Source organism: Clarias gariepinus, chromosome 8 (assembly GCF_024256425.1).
Source record: "Clarias gariepinus isolate MV-2021 ecotype Netherlands chromosome 8, CGAR_prim_01v2, whole genome shotgun sequence".
Taxonomy (NCBI): Eukaryota; Metazoa; Chordata; class Actinopteri; order Siluriformes; family Clariidae; genus Clarias; species Clarias gariepinus.
The window spans coordinates 15,240,849-15,262,168 of record NC_071107.1 but is presented as its reverse complement, the minus strand read 5'-3'; the positions used below and the strand labels follow the sequence as shown (position 1 = coordinate 15,262,168).

General features: G+C 40.4%; 1 long non-coding RNA gene across 1 annotated transcript in view; it reads left to right on the top strand.

The window, feature by feature from the left end:
* LOC128529247 (uncharacterized) overlaps positions 1–20,903 on the top strand; it is a 171,060-nt gene extending 150,157 nt beyond the window's left edge. The window contains exon 5 of the long non-coding RNA XR_008361031.1: positions 19,498–20,903. This is a non-coding gene — a long non-coding RNA (uncharacterized LOC128529247). The remainder of the gene's footprint in view (positions 1–19,497) is intronic.
* The last annotated feature ends 417 nt before the right edge of the window (positions 20,904–21,320 follow it).

The window sequence follows — 21,320 nt, the reverse complement described above, 5'->3', positions numbered from 1 at the left end:
ATACAGGATGGTTTTCAGTCTATTGTTCATCTTTTCCTCACTTCAGTATCGCACCACACACTGTGTGCTGCCCGAGCCACAGTTTGTTTAACTCTGCATGGCCTAGCTCAGGGCTGCTGTACTTATGGATACTTCCCTAAATATCGGATTTTTTTGTGTAGTGTCCGATTATCTTTGGAAGTTTTCGTCTGTGTAAATTTCGAGTAAACACTGTACTTCAGCCATACTTCACAGAGATTCTTTAGCAGCCACATTTGTTTGTGTGCGGACGAACTATGTCACTTCCTCTTTTGAGCGTGAGCGCACACTTATGTCCCGCCTTCCATGCTCAGGAACGCATGAATCGTTCCCGAGACCACCTCGGCAATCGGTCCAGAGATTGGATTTCCGAGCTCGGAACCAATGCATGATCACAGACAAAAATCAACTGGTCCCAGGGCCAAGTGTCCTCGGAAACGGTTCCCGGACCTCAGTGAGAAAATGCCAAAAGCACCAACAACTACAGTAAGGTGAGAACATGTAAACTCCACACACACAGAATAGAGGCAAGATTAAAATTCAACTGAGGACAATTTGAATTGTCAATCTTATTATAGGGCTTTGAATTTAATTGCTTAAAGCCTTCTGCACTCTGTACAGTCACACACACACACAAACATGTGCACACACACACACACACACACACACACACACACACACAGGAGAGCAGGGTCCGACCATCATTTACACAGAGTTCAGCAGGCCTGAGGCATTCAGCCACTCTGTCTCTCTAGACAAAACATGCACATCATAGCTTTTTTTTTTTTTCTGTGTGTGTGTGTGTGTGTGTGTGTGTGTATGCACGCTCACCATTCTAGTAACTGCAGCAAGTTATATAGAAGACATTGCTTGCAAATGAGGCTGACCTTCAAGAGTAAGACTAGGACTGACAGCATTACCTTATCAATTACTTTAAATCCCAACATGCATTAATTTGCTCTGGTTGCTAGCATTTCTCTAAAAAAAATAAATAAAATAAAGCAGAAAGCAGTGTGACCTTGATACAGTGAATTTACAACCCCATTTTGGATATTCACGTTCAGCTTGGAGAGTGGTTCAGTCGCGTGTCCTTTGCTGTGGCGGAGGGAACAAATGCTCACACCATCTTGCAGTGCTGAATTTTAAAAGCAGAGCTCTTTGAATGAGACAGTAAAGGACAGGGGATCTTAGAGCATTTTTAAGATGGCCTAGTCAGGGGCCGGGCCAAGCACAGAAGTGCGAGCCAGAGCTGGGCAGAGCTGTGAAGCCCGACACCGACCCACTCTTGCGCTGAAGATATAGGGCATTGATACAATGTGGGACGAAGGGCGGCTTCGGCTCAAGAGATCCCTTCTACTTTCACCACGGGACCTTTTAATAGTGCTAAAAGGATTAATCTAACTCATTCACAGTATGTGTGCGGGTGTGTGTTTTAAACTCGATCTACTCTTGTGGTTAGCGTCTGAGCAGCTATACATCTACATCTCTACACAAATATAAGCATGAATATAAGATTACTATGCCAACAATAAATTATATATTAGAAAGAAAACATAATTTAAAATCTCTAGAGCAGCAGTTTTGCTCTTGCTTTGGGAATGAAATGGAAATATTTCTGTGCATTACATTACTTTGTCTACTCACTCTGACCCCTCTTAATCCAATGCATACACTACATTCACATCATCTTTTCCTTTTTTTTTTTTTTTTTTTAATTGCAGCAGCACTTTAAGTGGTGTATTCTATAAAAGTTAGACCCAACCTTGGAAAAATAGGCTGCAGCATATTAAATAAATAACACAACAAAAGACTAGATACCTGCTATTATCAAATTAACTCTCAAGAGTTAGAGGTGTTGTTTACCTTCTTTTGACCATGAACAAATCATGATATCAGTAAAGAACAAAAATGTAAATATATTCCAAATGCAAGGCAAAAAAAAAAAAAAATCATTTTTTCCTCTCTTTTTATCTCTGCAAAACCAGAGGTAACAATCCTGCATATAATACATTGCCTGGAATTAATTGAATATTCTTCTTTCAGTGTCTGCGGTGAACGAGTCACACCGTTGCAGCATTTGTATGTAGCACAGTATGTGTGTGTGCGTGCTCGTGTCAGTGTGTGTGTGTCCTCCAGCTGCAGGCTAGTTTTATGCTTTGACCTGTCACATCGATGCATGAATTTCCAGCAGGTCTCAGAAAGTGACACAACCGTTCACCTTTGGGCATAAACTTAATGTTGTGCGATAAGGAGCTTATGCTAGTTTTCCCCAGAACATCAGCCTGCAGCAGAACTGTCTCTGCCATTTCTCCATGTGATAAAGTGAGGTATCCTTGACCACAGCATACAAAAACATGCAACACACTCACTTCACCCTGGCTAAAGCGAAAAAAAAAAAGAGCACACAATACATACCGTACATACATATTAAGTTGTGCTTCAATAGTAAAAAAAAAAAAAAAAATTCTCTTTTTCATGTGAAATCCATATGATTTATATTACTCAACACTATCTAGAGTGAAGTGAAATGAGGAAAGATAAAATGAATAAATGAATTTCCGAATTTCAGTATTTAGTTTGTCTCTCCTTTTGCTGTAATGACTGCATAGCATGGGCACCACAAGTCTGTGTAAAATCAGTGATCTACAGTATATTAAATTGAATCCACCAGAGTGTCATTTGAACACCTGCTTCAATGGAATGAATCAGATTTTTTTTTTTCAGATTTTGCAGATTTTCTCCCCTAATTAAGGCCTAGCCAATTTTAACTCCACAGACTCTAATCGAGGCTACAACCACCGACCGGGGAGGGCGAAGGCTGTCATGTACAGTATTTCCTCTGAATCACATGATCCCGACCAACCACATCTTCTCAAACTGCTTGTTGACGCACCATAGGAGCAGTGTAACACACTCTGAGGATAGCGCTTTAAACAGTATTGCTTAAAATAATAGCGGTACAATGTGACTAACCAGAATAATCCAGGTTTTTAGTATATTTTTTTATTGCTACATGGCAAACAAGTTACCAGTAGGTGCAGTAGATTCTCAGAAAACAAACAAGACCCAGCATTCATGGTACAGTATGCACGCTCTTAAGGCTGTGCAATTGGGCAAATAGTTGAAAGGGTCTGCCGTTGACTGTATAAACTCAAAACTATTTTGTACAAATGTTTTTGTTTCTACGATTTAGCAATTCTGTGAATCATTAAACTAGTTTTATGACCACAGTTTTTTTTTATAACTGCTTCACATCTGTGTGGCATGGAGTCAACCAACTTATGGCACCTTTTAGGTATTATTCCACTCCATGATTCTTTAACAACATTCCACAATTAATTTACATTTCTTGGTTTTGCCTCAGAAACAGCATTTTTGATATCACCCCACAAGTTCTCGATTGGATTAAGGTCCAGGGATTGGGCTGGCCACACCATAACATAAATTTTGTTGGGTTGGAACCAAGACTTGTAACCAGCTCGTTTACTAGTGTGTTTGGGGTCATTGTCTTATTGAAACAACCATTTCAAGGGCATGTCCTCTTCAGCATAAGGCAACATGACCTCTTCAAGTACAGTTTTTTGACATATGCCAATTGATCCATGATCTTCTGAACAATGTCTTGAACGACCCATTTTCCTTAGGCTTTCAACTGCATGTTCAACAAGTGCTGGCTTCATCCTTAAATAGGGGCCACCTGATTCTCACTTGTTTTTTCACAAAATTGATGACTTTACTGATTAAATGCCACACTGCTATTTTTTTAACACACCCCTTTCAACTAATTGCCCAACTGCACAGCCTTAATAGTGTGAATATCATGAATGCTGGGTCTTTTTTGTTTTCTATGAATCTACTGCACCTACTGGTAACTTGTTTGCCATGTAGCAATAAAAAATATACTAAAAACCTGGATTATTCTGGTTGGTCACATTGTACTGCTACAATGTGACTAAAAAAAAAAGGGAACGCTTCAAAGCAGAACGTTTGGATGTGTTTACTGTATGTCTGTTTTAAAGATGAAGTGCAGAAAAGTGCATGGAAGAAAAGAAAAAAGAAAAGAATGCTATATTTCCCAAAGACTGCCTCCAATGTCCTCTTTTCAGGGTATCACACTGTTTATTTACAGTTTTAATAGAAAAAACTAATTTATAAAGGCAAGGCCAAAGTTCTAACAAGGCCAAACTAACAATTCTAATTGTCCAGTACTGTCAGTTTGCCATTGATATAAAATAATAGTTTCAATTAATACTTAATTAAAAATGACCAAAACAATCAATATAGAGCTCTTTATGCATTCAACGTTTTTGGTAGAATATCCCGAGGAATATTGGACAGTTGGGTGGAAGAATGGATTTAAATAGAATGCAAAGCGTATTCACAAAAAAGTGAGATTTGTATATTATATTTCTGCCTTCTGCCTTTTCCAAACCACACTTTCAACATGTATATGTGCTGTCATGTTGTGTGTTCTGTGATGTTAGTGTGCATGTCCTGTTTCCTGTTTCCTCACTCTGGAGTGCAGTGGCATGCTCTCTCAGGACTGGGCAGCTCCACATCAATATCCAACCTGTAAATGACAGTCACCTCGGGATCTTATTCATCCATTTGATGGGGATCTTAAAAAGGTCATAGACCGCTAGACTTTGCACTTCTGTCCTTTTCCTGTCTTCAACTTCCCATTTATTCATTCAGCCATTCAGTAAACGTCTCAGCTTCTGAATGCAGCTCACAGACGTTTCTTCTTTTCTGATTTAGGATACTGCATTAATAAGAGATGACGCGTGTAAAAGAATGCCCTTGGGAGTATTTTTCTTAATAAGGGGATGGGTGAGTCATTGACCCTTTTTTTTTTTTTTTTTTGTGTGTGTGTGTGTGTGTGTGTGTGTGTGTGTGTGTGTGCATGTCTGTGCTCATTTCTGTGTTCCTGCAGGTGCATCCGTCTCAGAGCAAGTGTCAGGACTTCTGCAGAGAATGTAAGCATAATGGTGGGATGAGACATTGGGACATGTGAAGGGACAGTGTGTCAGAGAGCAAGAGAGAGAGAGAGACAGAGACAGCGAAAGAGAGAGACCGAAGTCCCATCTGCACCACAGTGCACAGAGGAACAAAGGGACCCTGCAAGGATGGTTTGAGAGTCTGTGTGAGAGTCCGATCTCCTGCTGGCCTCTAATTCATGCCAAACATTCACCATGAAATAGCTCTTTGACATCATTACACGCTGTGCATGTTGATGTCCTCCACTTCTAAACACACTGGGGGGAGGGGACACTGCAATTTTCACCACGTGAGTATTATAAAGAGGGAGATAGTAAACCACACTGTCCTTTAAACAATACCTGGATTTTCCCGTACTCTCACTCTCACTTTTAAGCAGTGAATGTTCGGTCCTTTTTGGCTGTATCGCTGTCCTGAGTAAGCTGTACTGGCTCCGAGTCTGACAGAAGAGCTCTCACTCGCCAGTTTCATCCTGATGCGCCCTTAAATAAGCCCACTTTTATTTCGCCTGGCGCTTCCATACATCTGATGCAGTCAATCATGCTATTGTCTGACCCAATGTGCTCGGGTCTTTAGGAGACCCCATTCCCTGGCTGTGGAATGCCACCACTTTTCTAGTCTGGCTTATTATTAGAGGGGATCTGATTTACAATCCATCTTGGATCACAGGACTGTAGTCTAAACTTCACCAAACCACAGAATATTTTAGCAGTGAACAAAGAGCCTGGATTTAATAAATAAGTGGACTAAGCTTTCTATTGGGTCCCTGGGTAGAATCCTTTATTTAGGTCATTTAGACCGAGCAAAATTGATACAGTATGGAGTACAAAGCTCTCTCGCTCGCTCTCTCTTTCCCCCTCTCTCTCTCTCTCTCTCTGTATCTGTATCCACCCTAAAACTGCTTAGCTACTGTTTTTCTCATGGATGCATCTTTGCTGTTTATACAGGACACAAATAATGTTACTAAGTAACCTGGCAAATTAACAATTATTTCCTGGGCAACCAATATTGAATTCTTCATTTAGGTGCATCTACACATTTATAGATCAAAATATAAAATCTATACATGTGTAGATGCCAACCTCACTTTAATAGAAATGCTTCCAGTCCTGCCCATCCATGCAATTATCCAAGCAGCCAATCATCAAGCAACAGAATGCACAAGTTCATGCACATCCAGGTCCAGCGCTTCAGCTAATGTTCACGTCCAACATCGGTATTTAGGGAAGTCTGTGACTTTGACTGATGCATTCCTCAAGCTGATAAAAGTGTACACTAACTATGAAAACCACTGTTTATAACCATTATGAGCAGAAAAAATATCACAAAAAAAGATTATGTATGAAAATCCCATGTAAGAGATCAGCTGTTTCCAAAATACTAATCCCAGCACTGTCAAAGTAATTTTCCAATACTTGATATGAAGATTAACTGAAGCTTTTAACCTGTATGTGTATGATGTAATGTACCGTGCTGCTGCTACACGATTGGTTGATTATATATTTGCATAAATGAACAGTGGTACAGGTGTTCCTATTAAAGCGAACAGTACATATTTATTCCTCCTGTAGGAAAATACTGTATGATGAATTGTAATGAAGGTTATGTATTGTGCTACAAATTATTTTTCCCGCAATAACCATGTCTGGGCTTCCTAGAAGTAGGTGTTCTTTGTAGCAACTGAGCAAAAGGTTGAGGGTTGAACCAATTTTTCCCCCGTCTCAAGGGAGGCTAGAGTAGATAGTAATCTCCTACCTTCTCATTTAGCTTCCCCTAATTGGCCATTAGGCTGAAGAATATCGCGCCTCATCCACTTTGGCCTACATGCTTATTAGGACTTTGAATCGCTAATAAACTGAAAAAGAGACAAAATGAACTGGGCTGTTCAGTAAACACGGGCTTCACCGTAGAGGCAAACAGAGGCGAAACCTGCGCAATGCGCAATGATCGGTCAATAGACGGTCATAAGTCTAAAGAACTTTGGCCTTGCCTTTTTAAATTTACTTTCTACAACAAACAATGGCATACATAAGGCTAATCAGTGGAGCAGCAGGCAGGCAAAAACAGACTGATTTCTCACTCCGAGTGCAATCAGGTGAGAGGCACACAGGTAATCAAGCAATGTTTCTTTCAGCGACAGTCTTTCCTACGTCACAAATTTAGAAAAACAAAAAAGGGTTGAAGTTTAAAAACATCCCATCAACCCTGAACATACTTCCTGTTAGCACAGAGTGTGGTGTAAGGAGGGGAAAAAAAAAAACGTTTAGTAAAGATTTTTTTTTTTTCGAACTCAAGCACACTTGATGAAAACAGTTGCCATATAAAGCTTTAAGGTCTTAGATAACTTCCTCGTAATTCTAAGAGCTGGGATGATAAATGTGAATGAAAGAGATACAAGAGAGAAAGAGATAAAAAGATTCAGAGAGATATATAGAGAGCGAGCCTGCTGAAGTTGCTCTCAGGAGAAGGCCAACCCCTGAAATGGTTTAATCAATATCAGGATGTTAGTTGTAATGGACTGTGTCAGCTTTCTAACTGGACGAAACCTTCATCAAGTCAATGAGCAGAGTTAAACCTCTCACTAATCTGAATAATCTGTGGACGTATCGACTGAACAAGCAGAATGTGCCAGAACTGGAAAAAAAAATCCTTGTGTTATTCTTCTGGCTTCTGTTTAAATGCGGAAACACAGAGAACGTCACAGATCGTCTCTTTCCTTGTCGTATCAATTTTCCTTTTATCGTTTACATAAAACTAAAGCATCAAATCATCAAATGGCAATTACATTAAGACATTCAATCTGCTTATTGTCTGGCTACGGTCTCCTCCTTGTGTGATTTATCTGCAGAGATTTCTCCAGTGATGAGTTTGAAATGAAATATGAATTTTTAAAGGTGAGCACAGGTGGGTGGGCTTAAAAGTTGGCACAGTTTAAATAAAGGAGCCTACTTTCATCTCCGTCTAATTGTTTTTGCATCAGTGAGAGGCACCAGGTGGGTGATGTGTGTTCTGTTTTGGAGGTGCTAATCATGGGGTGAGCATCTTATGATTGCCTTGAATTTTGTATTTAGCCAGTTAGAATGAGGCTCTCAAGTGAACCATAATGAACATACTGCTTAACTATGGAAGCCCCCCTCCCCCCAAGTCAGCATGGCCTTGTGCATGTAGTTCAGTCAATTTGAACTGTTACGAGGGCCAGTCTTATGATTTAAACTTTTTCTCTATTTGTGTGACCTTCTCACAAGTATTCAATTGTGTGATGGGTTTCCTCCAGGTACTCTGGTTTCCTCTCACAGTCCAGAGACATGCAGAGTAGGCTTATTGGCATTCCCAGATTACCCATAGAGTTTGAACGAGCATGTGATTATGTGTGTATGTGTGTGTGTGTTCTGCAATGAATTGGCACCCCGTCCAGGGTGTACCCCACCACGTGCCCTAGGTCTCCTTGGATATGCTGCAGGCACCCCCCCCCCCCCCTGTACAACCCATAAATTGGGATGGACATTAAGGGGTTTGAGGGTGTGAGTGTGTGTGCTTGTGTGTATCCTGTAATGTGCACTCCCACCCTGTCCCAGGTGTACCCTGCCTAGTGCTCCCAAACTCCTAAGCAATTGAGCCAACTTATAGAACAAGCAATAAACCCACTGGCATGTTAATGGGAGCTGAGAAAAAGTGCAAAATCCAGAGGAAACAGTAGCCTAAGGTTGGGCTGTACTGGGACTTGAAGCAGTGTGGCCATTGTTGTTGTTGCTGATTATTATTATTATTATTATTATTATTATTATTAGGAAGCATCGAGGCTAATACTAAGGAAACCTGTGGTAGACTAATATCTACAAATATTGTACCATCAGGAAATGTAGGAAGCAGAGCAGACCAGTCCATATTTAGCTAACTTGTCTCTTGGGGGTTATGCTAACCATGGCTCTGGCCATGTTTTTGCTGAACCGCACCAGCCTGCCTGCCAGCACATCTATGTGGGCTGAGATACTTAGATCCCATGAGACAAGCTTGTTATTTGCACTACATCTTGTGACTATGCCCTTCCCTCACAGACTGTCCCTTACTGAAAGTGTGTGTGTGTGTGTCGGGGTATGTGTGTTGAACTACAGCAGTGATAGTAGGGGGCATTTTTTTTGTAGATGTTCTGGATGGGCATGAACAGGTTAATGAGAACGTGTGCCTTTTGGAGAGATGGAGGAAGAAGGATTTTAAAACCATCACTGTAAGTATGGCGTGTGGTTCAGTGGGGGTCATTAGGAGGCAGGAGAGGGGAGCGGCCTGATAATGGTAATAAGAGGGCATCAGAGAAATAAAGTACCCATTGATCTTTGCTGTGAAGTGTGACATTTTAACCAGAGCCAGGAGCTCACTCACATATCTAATGCCGCACATCTGTCCATTTCAAAATATCTATTTCGCCTAGGTCTCTCTCATCTCTTTTTTGTTTTGTAGTTCCCCCTCCCAACTCTCTTTCTCTCTCTCTTTCTATTTTGCTCTCTCTCCCCTATCTCCTTCCCCTTTAAAAGTGTCTGCTCTCTGTGCTCCTCAGCCACTGGTCTCACGGGTCACTCCATATTAGCTTACTTGTTAATACTTGGGGGTGGGATCAATACTTAATCAACAAGTAATGGGATTTTGCAGTCATCCCATATGATCTTTCAATAAAGACTTGAATCTATCTACCAATCTTTTCTGAAGGGCTCGGGGAGAAAGGGAATGCGGTGTAAGAGGAAAAAAAGAAGAAATGGAAGAAAGAGGGAAGGAGAGAGGGGGGTGGTGGGCAAGACGGCCGAGGTGGCCAGAGTGGAGCGGAGCAGAGAGCTGCTGTGCTCTGTAGTGGGGATTTGCTGCTCTGATGCTTTTAGTCTGATCTGCATCTGATTAAGGTTCAGAGCAGGCACTGTCCTTCACCCCTCTGTTCTTTTATCCCACCATAATGCACCATGGCACACAGATTCATCATCGCCACACTCTCATAGGCCACAGCCCAGCCACTCAAAGAATTATTATTGTGTCCTGCTTATGCTGGCCCACTTTCTTAAATAATAAGCCAATAAAGCCGTGGCCACCAATCTGCCTGGAAAACAGTCCAGTTTCTGTGTGAACAGAAGCTTTCATTTGCTCAAATGGCATGCATACATTTAGAAAAGATTAAAATTGCTTTCTCTTTGTATATGTCTGTGTTAAGAGTGACAAAAAGCAAGTATGCAGGAAATAAAAGCAAGAGTGCTGGAGAGAAGGCATGATGGAAAGGTTAGTCTTGTTTGCACCATCAAACTCTGCAAAGTGCTCATAAGTAAAAATCATCTAGCTGTAGAAAGGGCTGTGGTGGTTCTTCTCTTAATCAAATGAACATGTTCCCCGGGGAAGCCAGATGGTCTCAAATGTAAACTCTTAGTTTGCAAAATACTAAAATAAACCTGAATAAGGTGCAAAACACCTGAGTAATCAAAGTCATAAACTTTTGAATAAATATTTAGTTTGATACTTCTGGCACAGCAAATCATTTACTGTAAAGGCATACTTCTCAATTTAGATATTGAAATGAGAAAAGAACAGAAAACCTGTGCACTTGATACTCTCATATAATTAAAGTACAGAATAATTAGGAATGTGTTTCATGAAGACTTTGTGGTTTATTCATTACAAAATATAAATTTTATTGCACTGATACGCTACAGTTTAACAGTTTGGTAAGAAGTTCATATGTATCTGTGTCATCCTCAAAGTTAGTTTTGGATTCTGTGTTATATATACAGTAGCACAGTTTCTATTTGATTGTCCGTAGATTTTAAAGTTAGATGTTTTCAATTTCAAACACAAAATTCATGCCTAGGAGTTTCATTTAAGCTACAGTTAGAGAGCAATGGTTAGAGATTATGTTGAGAAATGCTGATGTATTCATTTAATGATGTCATACGTATTAGGTTGTGGATATGCAATTTCTGCAGCTCGAATTATAATGAAGGACTATAGACGCAATGACTCTCATGTAGCGGTATCTCCCACTGATATTTATGAGCCAACTTAAGGAGTGCACACTAATGGGAATGTAAAGATAAATGGATGAGTTTGGCAGTATTTTGTAAAAAGGTGGTGTCATTGGTCTGTGTGTTACTGTGAAACGTCTAGTCTACTAATGTGGAAGAGGTCAACAGTTCAGCCTCAACCTAACACACACAGCCATTTTCTCCATTCTTTTTCGACTTTTTCTTCTTCTTCTTCTTCCTCTCCTCCTTTTTCTCCTTCACTAACACCTTCACTATCTCCATCCCTCTCCCTTTGTTTTATCCTCTCTTGTTTCTCTTCCTCCTCCAGTGGTTTGTGAGACACAATGTCAGAGCTGAGTAGTAGTGAGTCAGGTGGTGTGTCTGCTTATTTGATATGGCTTGGTACCAGTGCATGCTAAACAGCAGATTCAGAGCCTAAAACATGCTGCTCTCTGCTGTAAACAGCTTTGCGCTGCTATTGTCATTTTTCAGGACATTAATATTCATGGAATACTAGTGGTTTAAACACTCGAGGAGTGTGTGCCTCTGCTCTCCTTCTTCTTCTTCGTTTTTTTCTATACCAGATTTGTAATTTGCATTTCATACATGACTTTGCTCAACCCTGAAATATTTTACGCAAGACATTGCTTATGCACTTTGTGTCTGTTCGGCTGATCTTGAAACATGTGACATAACCTGAGTAATGAGAGATATGATCAAATAGTGCAATTGACCTATCAGATAATAGAGGCAGACCCCCCCCCCTCTCTTTCTCTCTTGACTGTTAACATATGGTGCTTGTGGTCACTCTCACTTCCTTCCTATACAGGACGTTTAGCCAGGTGTCAATGGGTTTGTTGAAAATATGCTAACAGGCATTTCCTAGGCCTTTGCTCCACTAAGAAAGTAATGTCCCCATATCCTGTCCACATTTCATCCACTCAGGGTGATTTAGTGCCTACACACACACACACACACACACACACACACACACACACACACACACACACACGCGCACACACACGCACACACACACACACACACACACAAACACACACACACACACACACACACACACACACACACACACACACACACACACACACACACACATCACACTCCCTCCTTCACGCTCTCTCTATGACTGTTTTCAGTACACAGACTGAAATATGCTTAGTATCTGTAAATCAAACTGCTTCTGAGCCCGGCTTGCAGAGACCAGCTCTTTTTGCGGTGGAATAATTTTTTCTTTTTTTCTTACTTTTTTTCTTTTCTGGAGCTTGATGGCTAAAACTCCTTTAGGACAAATAACAAACAGAAAGAATCAAGACACAAATGTGATACCAATAAAGAAATGTGGTTGGATATTGGATATCCAATATATATATATATATATATATATATATATATATATATATATATATATATATATATATATATATATATATATATATATATATATACAAGTTAACTCAAGTTAAACAACACACTAATATGAAAGTAATGTTATATATATATATATATATATATATATTACATTACTTTCATATTAGTGTGTTGTTTAACTTGAGTTAACTTGTACTTATACTCTAATCATCTTCCCAGACTATGCTGTTAAGGAGTTAATGGTATCAACAATTATCAACATTTTGCTTTCTTCCAGAGAGGAGGACCTTTGGGTTTCTCTGTAACATGAGAACAACGAAACACTATTTTTTTTCTTTTTTTATCTTATTATTATCATGAGAGAGAAAAAAAGAATCACTGATGAGAGAAAGAATGTATATTACTGTTATAATGTAAGTCATAGAACATGGATGAATTAATTTCATTAATTGACACTGCACAACCTTCAATGATCGTGCATTAATTAATAAATAATATTCGCATGCATAAATTGATAAAATGTTCAATGTCTTATTAATAAATGGATGAATGAATAAATAAATATTGTTACCACACTGGTAATGCTATAAGAGAAATTAAACACTCTGGGACATGCTGATTCTGGAAAATAGATTCAATTTCAAGATTAAGATTCAATTATTTGTCACAGGTAACTTACAGCACAATGAAAATATTATTTTTTACATATCCCAGTTAGGAAGTGGGGTCAGAGTGCAGGGTCAGTCAGGATACAGCACCCTTGGAGCAGGGCCTTGCAACAGCGGCAGCTTGTAGCCACAACCTTCCGATCAGCAACCCACACCCTTAACCATTTGAACAACCGCTGCACTTTAAAAAAAAAAAGTTGTGGCTGTTTTATTTATTTTTTTGACTGCTCCTGTTAAGGACCATCAGGTCAACATATTCAACTTGGGGCAGGTTAATAATATGCAGAATGTGTGGCATTTTTATTTTGGGTAAAACTGACAGGACTTTTGCCCAGTCCTGTAATAGAAGCGTCAATAACAAGAGAAGGAATGTGGCCACAGTTTTGATTAGACCATGTTTGTTGGAGAAATGTACCATCGCCGTTGTCCCAGATCTCCCAGTTCGAGGCTCCAGTGAGTGGTGACATTGTGTGTCTCGCAGTGCACAATCAGAGAGCGTCTCCCCAGACTGGAGCTCGCTAGGGAGGCTGAGAGGATCGAGCTTTTTCGAAAAGTCTGTCACCGAGCACACCGCCTCACTGCCACCGTCTGGAGCAGCACTAAATCAAACACCAGCAGCAGTGAGGAAGCTCAGACTTCAAGACTGCAGTCCCTTGTGGACCACTTGCAGCCATACCTTTGAGAGATCCATTTAACCTGGATTACTCAGGTGGCTTTTCAGATGAATATTCCTCCAAAATAGACTCGTTCGAAATTTCACATAAAAGTTCCCAGGTGTGATGATTGCATTCTGTCGTTCACCTTAGATTTAATTACTCCATCTAATTAATCTGATATATAATTGAAAACTATGTACATCTACATTATATGAATTGGTGATGATCCTAAAGATTAAGCTAGTCTGTGTGTGTGTCTAATGTGAAAGATATGATTCATAAAATAAATCACCACATGAACAGATTGTCAAGGTGAGAGCTGGATGGGCTGATATGCTTTGACCAGTTTCACCAGTTAGTTGCCCATAAATAGTTTGATTAGCGTATCTTTGTCATATGTCTGAAATCCTACCCTGTACTTTACTGCTGTATCAGCAATGGTAAGTGACATGAGCTCAGGATGTCTACCACATCAGAGAGAGAGAGAGAGAGAGACAGAAGGCGTATAAGAGGCTGAGTGAGGGAGCATTCTTTCCTGTGTGTGTCCATGTGAACCCGACCTTTTCATTCACTAACCCCCTCCTTGTTCTCTAATTAAGCAGATGCACTTGAAAGAGGAAGGAGACATGGCATAGCTTGACCCTGTACTGGCTACCCAGGTCATGGTCAGGTCCAGAGGTTATGTGTGGGAGCAGGGAAACTGGTGTACATATCAAACACAGCACTGGCTTTCATCAGACGACCCTGTGGGAAACAGTGGCAGGATGTGTATGTGTGTGTGAGTGTGTATTGAGTTCAAATCCCAGCACTGCCAAGCTGCCACTGTCTGGCCCTTAAGCAAGGCCCATAACCTTCATCTGCCCAGCTCAATTGTTAGTCGCTTTAGATAAAAATGTGCAAGTAAACGTGAATGCATGCTGATTAAACAAAGGACGTGGTTTAATTGGATACCGGTACAGACGCAAGTAGGAGTGCAATACTGGTGTTTTGTTTTGCCAGAAGGGTTAATGGGGTATGTTGCTGAGGCTAGTGTTGTCACAAAAAAACCACAAAATTAAAAAATTAAAAGCGACAAAAAAAAAAAAAAAAAAACAGACAGGAGGTTGTTTCTTTCGTGTGTGTATGTGTATGTAGCACAGCTCCCATAAACAAAAAGAGTAAGAACTGCCATTCAACCTGAAGGACAATTATACAAAACCCTACGGGCCCTAATCTAGAGTAACTTCTATCTTTAGTCTTATGCACAATGTGGTGCATCTGTATGCCAGTACAAAAGCAAGCGCAGCATGACAAGAAACTTTTATTTAGCTGCGTTTTCAAAACAGAAGTGCATGTGGGAAAGGAAAGACAGGTGAAGGATTGAGGACGGTGGAGGAAGAAACATTGAGATTGAGAGGAAATAATGTATGAAATACCTCCTCACTGTTTTTTTTTCTGTTTTTTTTATTACCCAGACTGCCTTGACCTGACGATGACTTTTTGAATAATCACACAAAGTCAGAGTTGAGTTTCTGCATGAGAGAAGCGACAAGGCCGCGTAATAGGGGCTCTCTCAGGACAGCCGACAAGAGGAGTAAGGGAACGAGAGATAGAGTTTGTGAAAGAGGAAGGCAGAATTATACTTGAGATGAACGAATAGTGAAGATAGGGAAAACAGGGCTGAAAGGATTCATTGTAATTGAGGCGTATGCGCTGTACGGCTTATCCCTGATTCATTGAAATGACTTATTTATCATTTTCTCCCATTCTCACTGTGCAGTAGTACAACTTTCAAATGAAGAGTATGGCTTCACATCGGGATGTCATACCAGCCGACATAGCCATGCTAAAAGGCACATCTGTTGAGGTCCATGGCCCAGAATTTAAAGGTAGCAAGGGATTGGATAGGCGGTGCTGGGGAGGGACGCTTATTTTGTCCGGAACCTGATCCTTTACGGTCACTGTTAAATGTGGGTCAGATCAAAAGGTCAGAGGCTTCATTTGTTGTGTCTGGCAGTCTGGTACATCTGGACCAGCAGATTTACCACAGACCACTCAACTTCTCCCAACCATACCACTTGGTATGATGTACCATGTTTAAGTGAAAACTTATATATATATAATCATTCAAAAAATGTGTACACACTTTAGAAAAATACAAGTAATGTGGTGTATATTATATCACTATCAATTAATATAGAACATATAGCAATGAAATGAATATTCAAATATTTATATGTTTTTTTTTCCTGAAGTGTGTATGTATTTTTAGGTGACTGTGTGTGTATGTGCGTATGTGTGTGAGAGAGTGCTTTAATAAATTATCTTTAACTCATGACTGAATGAATGAACACATTGTAATGTTGTTACATAGCCACTGGAGGCAGTGTTCTTTCTTCTGTTTTCTCACCTGTGTTTTTATTAAATTTTGCAAAGACACAGTAGTAAACTGAAAATGTGTGTGAGCTCAATACATGCCTCATTATGTGACATTCAATGAGAATGCATAAGTAGCATTCATAATTTATGCAGTCATCTTATCCTGTCCTGACCTCTTTCTATTTTTTCTTTCTTTCTTTCTTTTTTTTTTTTTTTTACTTCTAAAAAGGTCTGTGGCTTTTGCATGACCTGCTAATGTACCAACCTGCTTTAAGGGCATGTTGAAACTGGTCTGTTGTGACAGTGAAAACAGGAACTAGACTTATAATTGTGCAGTACTAAGTATAAGTCTCTCTCTCTCTCTCTCTCTCTCTCTCTCTCTCTCTCTCTAACACAATTTGCTATCTGTCCTGCTCTGTAATAGCATAGGTGTAAGACATTGTATTCTGTCTCACTCTCTGGTGCATGTACTTTATTTTAAGACATGCAGCATATGCAGATGTCAGATAGTGGTGGGAGAGATAGGAGCTCGACTGACCTGTCTGTACTGGCTAATTGGGACTGTTTCCTCTTTGCTTGGGTCCCAGAAGCCCAGTGTTCTCAGCTGTGGCCGCTGGCACTGTCAGCTGCACCCCGGCGACAACAGCAACTATAATTCATCCTGTGAACTACATTTTTATATAAAAAATAAAATAAAATAAATTATCGTATTTATCTATCTGGATGGGCAGCACCTCTTTATCATCACAAATGTATTTTTGGTGTGCCTTATGTTGGGATTGAGCTGTACTAATATGATCTCTGTAACTTTTTTTATGCAGTGCCCATTTGCAAATTGCATGTTCAGCTCCTGGGTGAATTAAAAACACAATACAAAGACAAAGCCTGTGCCACATTTTTGATGTAGAGGTTCGAATTACCTCAGTCGAAGTCATGGTTCATAATTTCAGCCCATTTATGTATTTCTTAATATTAAGTCGCTCATTTTTCCCCTTATCTCTCGATCTTATTAAAGCCACATGCCATATTTAGTAAATACTCCTTTAATCTTCCTACCACTACATATGAATGTGTTCATGTGATACTGGGTACATTGGTGTATGTTTGGCTCATTGATACATAATTAACACTCTATGCAACTGCTCCGGCAAAGGCACAGATGTCTCCCCTGTGGGGTTGCCGTGCTGGTGTGTGCTTATATGAGCATGAGCAGAGAGGGCAGCTCTACTGGGCATGAGGCCTAGCTGTGTACAATGCAGGCCACACCCTGCATTCATGTTAGCAGCATACACTCAGATTTCCTACCTGACTGATTCAGGAGTCTAATGTGAAGTCCCATTGAGCAGTGGTAATGTTGCATTAATCTCATACGGGACTAACCATAATTACCTCCTCCCAGTGGGTAAAACCCGTTCTGACCACACTCAGCATCAGTACTTTGTGAAATTTGGTAATGATTTCATTAACCAAACCAAGTGAGGCAAAAGACATGGTTTTCCTTATGTATGGCAATATAATAATATAATAAAGTAAAAACTTTATCATGCATTCTAACTAACTTACTCCACTGCCAGGTAAATTGCACCATTGATTATCAATTATAGACCAGTAAACTGGTGATAGGATTATAGGCAATCAAGCACAAATTGCTGAAAAAAAAAAATCAATGCTAGCCATTATAGACTGGTATCAGAACACAGTGCATTACAGCCCACCTTATATGGGGCTGAGGAGGAAAGGAGGGCAATCTTAATCCAACTGAACATTCATGGACAAGCAAAAAAAAACTAATCCATGGAGGCCCCACCCTGCAACCCATAGCACCCAAAGGATGGCAGTGCCAGACACCACAGCACACCCCCAGAGGTCTTAGACAATGCTGGACGGAATGTTTTGAGTTGAAATGTTATGGCTGATCGCCATATATTAAATTGATACTTATAGACCACCATCTAACAATAAGGGATTTTATCATTTGATACCAGCTTTTCAGTTCAATATGTTTGGGTGGCAACTTATAAAATCAATCTGCTGAAAAATAGTGAGCTATTTGAAATGGAATACCATTCCTTTTAAGGAAAAAAAATCTGTTAACTGTAAGCAACACAGGGCAAATGAGAGGCATTATATATCAAAGATGTTACGGCATGTTAACTGTGCCATATGAGCATACAATATGCTACCATTAACACAGTAAACACAGCCAGGTCAGTAGTACAATTCATTCAACATCAACAGGATTCAAGTTCACTCACTCACTTATCTTCTATAACACTTCTCCTGTATTCAGGGTTGTGGGGACCTGGAGCCTATCCCAGGAGCACGAGGCAGGGTACACCCTGGACAGAGTACCAACCAATCGCAGGGCACACACATACACACTCATTCACACACTACGGTCAATTTGGGAACGCCAATTAGCCTAACCTGCATATCTTTAGACTGTGGGAAGAAACCGGAGTACCCAGAGGAAACCAATCAAGCACGTGGAGAAGATCCAAACTCCATGCACACAGAGAGGGAAATCAGGCCTGGCTAGGAATCGAACCCGGACCCTGGAGGTGCAAGGCAACAGTGCTAAACACTACACCACTATGCCACCCCTGCCTGAAGTTATCAGGCAAAACTATACTTTTCAGCTGTAAAATTCTGCTTATTGTGCTTTTACACATTTTAATGTTTTAATAAACTGACATTGGCATATATACTGATTGGCCATAGCATTAAAATCAACTGCCCCATATTGTATAGGTTTTCTATACACCAACAGCTCTGTTTTGAGGTGAGCCATCATGGATCAGACTTCTTCGTACATAATTAACACTCCATGCAACTGCTCCGGCAATGGCACAGATACACAGCACGTACAACACAACCTACAGATGTTTGATCAGATTGAGCTCTCCAGAATATAGAGGCCAACTAAACACCCTGAACCCTTTGTCATGTTACTTCAACCATTCCTGAACCATTTTGCAGTGTAGCAGGGGGCATTATTTTGCTGCAAGAGACCACTGCCACTGTATTTTTTAGGTAGCTGGAAGCAAAAAGTAACATCAATGTAACATTCACATGTACTGTATGCTGCAACCAGTGGTTTCCCAGCAGAACACTGCCCAGAGCATCAAACTGCCCATGCCAGCTTACTATCTTCCCCTCATGCATTTTGGTTCCATATTCTCCCAAACATAATTTATCTTTAATTTACCTTAATTTGGCCTGTTGCCAATGCAATGAAAAAATCAGTTATTCACTTGGTGTATATAGGCAATGCTTATTTGTGCTGTACTGAAAAATGTACCATATAGATGATACAGATAAACAGTGGTGTATTGAATCAAAGTGTATTATTACACCAATACTGGCGAGCTACAAGACTGAGACTCTACCTTCTCTCTTTTTCTCTGGCCTTTCTCACAGCAGGAGAGCACTGTGTCCAGAGGGGAGGTCTCCAACAATGCATCAGCTTCAGCTGGACCACCAACAGCCAGGCCAATTAGTGGCCATTGTCTAGAGCAGCGGTGAGCTCTTAGCGCAGAGACCACCAGGATGGATCCTAGAACAAACCCCCTCACCAACCTCCCTGCCATCTTCAGATTCTCTGTTCAGCTCTTTGCACTTGTGTTACATCTCTACCACACCCACTGTCATTTTTCCAAAGTGCAATTCTCCCACAACGCTTTATTCTGGAGAGTGAAGGTTTGTTGATATCCATGGTGCTGGGACTATTACTGTAGGCCAGTAGGTTCCTAGCCACTTCAGTGTTTTTAGCAGGAGCCTTGCTCTTTCTCTCATTCCCTCTGTCTCTCACCCACACACTCATTCAGTTTGTCTCTTATACGCGTTCTCATCTCTGTACTATTTTTCACTGTTATTTTGCCATCTCAGCTTTTCCTCTCCCCCCCTCCTTCTCACACACTCTGCTCCCCACTCCCCCCTGCATCTCCATTTTTCTCTTGTCCTGTCCTATTACTGGCTGCTCCTCTGTGCCCTGTTCTGTGGGGTCACAGGTGCTCCTACCTTCTCTCTTCTCAGAGGCCTCTCTACCTCTTTCATCTGTCCATTTCCAGGTTAAGAGCCCAGTGGCTGAGAGGCTCAGTAGATTAGTTGCCTTTCATTCCCTGCATGTAGCGTACACACACACACACACACACAAACACACACACACACACACACACACACACACACACACACACACACACACACACACACACACACAAACACACACACACACACACACACACACACACACACACACACACACACACACACACACACACACACACAAATTCTCTACTTCAGTGTTTCCCAAAACCTTAAATGCTTCTAATGCCTTGTAATTTAAAAGAAAACTACTCTAATTTCTTGTAACATTTTGACTGTGGTATTATTTTGCATGATAATTTGCAATGTTACAGTTTAGCATCATTCATTACTCTTGGTCTCGTCACCTCCCTCCTTTTTGTCCATCTCCAGCCAGTGCTATTAGAGAGAGAGTATCAGGAAAGTGCATGCTTTCTGTTGTGTGCTATCTGAGCCACTGGCCTGGCAAGTGAAAACGAATGTTCAAAAGGTTGTGCTTTATATTTAGCAGAGGAGGTGACCTCAGAGTGGCTTAAAAGGGCTCACAGACCTAAAGGTGCATTGCAAGTCTTACACTAATTCACTGTGATAGCTAAAAAGCTCAGCACAGGCCAGTGATGAGAGCAGACTCCAGAGGATCAGGAAGAGGCCACTGTGTGGTCAGTACATGTTATTCAGCATAAATATTGAATTTAGAAAAGCCGTTAAGTGAACTCATGTCAGAACTGTTTGCATACTGTTCAGTTGGGAGGAAGAGTGTTTTTAGATATATCTTTTTTCGTATACACTTCTTAGAAAAATTTTATATATATTTTATAAAAGTGCTATAATTTAATTCCTCATGTGTATTTGGATAAAAGTATACATTTATTTAGAGATAACCTTAGGATTTATTTTGGTGAAATAATATTGCAGATTATTTGTGTGTATATATGTATGAACCAGGGCTTTTGATTGTACAGAATAAAAGAACACCGTTATAAGAGTTAAATCTACCTTAATTTCTCTACATAATTCCATGTTACACTTATAATGTACTTATAATGTAAAGTGGTGTGGTTGGCTGTATGAAGCATTGTCCCGCGAAAACAGAATACTTTTGGTGTTTAAACCAGTTAATTTTTTTTCTTGAGAGCATTCCACTTGCTGAACCTTCACAG